We start from the raw sequence: 2,986 nt of genomic DNA on the forward strand, positions 1-2,986 counted from the left end.
AGAGAGAGAGAGAGAGAATGAGAAAGCATCCCATGGGGATGGCCATATCACAATTCCTTCTCTTTCATTCCCTTCTAGGGATTTGGGGCATGCATGCACATGCATCCAGTGTTTTTCAAGCTGCCTGGTTCAAGACTTGAATTCTGCCATTGGCCATGTGGAATCTAGTCACCTTAACAGCCATGCCACTGACTGACCTTGTCCTCCACAATTAAAAAAATCTTTTTTGATTGCCAGTGGTTTTGTGTGATGAGAGAGAGGGAGAGAACTCAATGGGTCACGTTACAATCTCTTTTGCTCTATTTCTCCATCCCGTCATGATCTTGTGCATGCATGCACACGTGCCCAGAGTGTATTTCAAGCCACCAAGCTGAAATTTGTGGTTGGCCATGTGGGATCTGCCTTCCTATACACAGTACTTCATCACTGTGCTATGGGACTGGCCCAAATCTTATTTTTCTTATTTGTTTGTTTTTTAGAGATTTTTGTTACAGGGATTTCACACTTGCCAGAGAGACGCAAACTGAGAAATCACCCCCTTCCCCTCCAGGGGATGGCCATGCTGCAATCTCTTCTCCTCCATTCTTCTCTAGGTATTTTGGGCATGCATGCTTATCTGCCCAGTATGAGTTTCAAGCCACTGGATCTGGGATTTGAACCATGGTCGACCACATGGGAGTCCAATGTCTTAACCACTACACAACCTACTGACCCCATTATTTTTCTTATTTGTTAAATAGAAATAATGTTACTGGGATGGGGTTGGACAGAGAACAAGGCTTGGTCTAGAGATCCTCCAAGTGTTCAGCTTCAAAAGCACTAGTGGGGAGGAGCAAGGCCAGCGGGCTGGGTGGGTGTCGCATTTGAGACAGCACCACTGTCACTGTGGCACGGCCCTGCATTCTCTGTCCGTTCTACCCGAATACTCTCCCCTCGAGGAGTCCTTGGCCAACTCTCTAGACTACTGCCTTCTACAAAACAAGGTGGGTCTGGGCCCCAGGGGGTTGTTTCCATCTGCCCTTGCCCTGTGCCTTCACTGCACTTTGTACCTCTTATGACACTGTCTCTATTTATTTTTAATTTGCCAGCGGATGTGTGCACTCCCTGGAAAGAGGCAGAAAAACAGAGAGAGAGGAAGAAAGTAAGAAAGTGCCCCCACCCCCCGGGCCTCCACCACAGGGAATGGTCACGCAGTAATTCCTTCATCTTCATCTCTCCTTCCTGTCAGGATTAGGGACACACATACATGCCCGACATGATTTTCAAGCCGCTTAGTCGGGGACTTGAACAGGACAGTTGGTTATGTGGATCCAGCTCCCTTAACTACCACGCGACCGGCTAACCTGACACTGTCTTATGCTGATTGTCGTGCATGTGCCCCACAGGCCTGCCTCTCCACAGGTGCAGGGACCACACTGAATCCCCCTGGGTAAGGGCTGGCAGGTGGCTCAGGACCGCCGCGTGCCTGAGCTCCGTTCCTTACACTGAGTGCTGTCCAGGAGGGTAGGATTTCTGTCTAAAGCTGATAGGAGTGGGGGTGGGGGTGGGAAGAATATGGGCTGGAAGGGAGCCTGGACCTAACCCTGCTGTGCAGAAAATAGAAACCCCGGGGCCAGCAGAGATGGCCTAATGTTTACGTTGCTGGGCTCCCATGTAGTTGACTGTGGTTTGAGTCCTGGACCCAGCAGCTTGAAACTCACGCTGGGCACATGTCACATGGGCATGCATGCCCAAGATCACATATTCCAGCAGCTTGTGAAAATGTATTTTATATCAACAGACAAAAACAGTTTAACAAATTGTCCCAACATAGAACAGAACAATCTTATTAATAGATCCAACCCAATCAATATCTTTCTTTCTTTTTTTTCTTCTTTCTTTTCCTTTTTTTTGAGAGGTTTTTGCTATAGGGCGCGTGTGCTCACCAGAGAGAGACAGAGAGATAGAAAGTGAGAAATCACCCCCCAGGGGGGATGGCCACACTGCAATCTCTTCTCCTCCATTCTCCTCTCGGGATCTTGGGCACGCACGCACATGCACCCAGCATGAGTTTTAAGCCACTGGGTCCGGGACTCGAACTGCGGTCGACTACATGGGAGTCCAGCAACATAGCCATTACGCTAACTGCTGGTCCCAGTATCTTTCATTTTCGTGAAACTTAAAGGCCGACATTAACTTCATGTTAAAGCATATTAATTTATTTAAAGATGACTCAGATATTTTATAAATCCTCATTATTTTAATTAAGTACAACTTTGGGATCCCAAATTATTTGAAAACTTTAATTGTAAATACCCCATTTATAATTATTTAAATTTCCTCTAACCACTGATTACCTGTAAAAATCAAGAAAAATCTAGGTCATTAATCCATTTTTCCTGTTGGTTAGATATTCATCATATAACATACACCACACAACATGTATGTAAATACCAGATGTTTTATTAATGCGAACCCATTAAGACAAATATGATGTTGCCTGATCAATAAAACCTTGGACAAAATACACTTTATAAACTGTGAAGACCTTTACTTATTAAACCTTTCTTTAAAATCATATTTGAAGCCGGGTATTTGTCAAAGATTTAGTCACACAAACTTGAAAAGCTTTTAGATTAATTTGTATGAGCACTCTTATTTATCAGCCAAGTTTAATGGAATTCCTTAAGGCTTTTAATCACATAGACACATGACACACAGCACATAACATATACATACACAAACACTCACATCAACAAAAAGTCTCGTCGTCTTTTGGAACGTTCTCTCTACACTTTTTTGTCTCCTTAAAAGAAGTTTTAGCTTTTATCCCTTAGATGTTTACTTCTTACCTCAGTCTTTGTTAGAAAGAAGACAGTTTTTAAATGACCCTGATTATTTTTGGCAAATAGAAAGCATCTGCAGAATTGAGAACTTTCCACATTTGAATGCCATAATTGCAGGTCTTCAATTGTTCTTGTTTGGTATCTGCTCAAAAGCCAAAGAC

This window comes from Tupaia chinensis, unplaced genomic scaffold (assembly GCF_000334495.1).
Source record: "Tupaia chinensis unplaced genomic scaffold, TupChi_1.0 Scaffold147038_1, whole genome shotgun sequence".
Classification (NCBI taxonomy): Eukaryota; Metazoa; Chordata; class Mammalia; order Scandentia; family Tupaiidae; genus Tupaia; species Tupaia belangeri.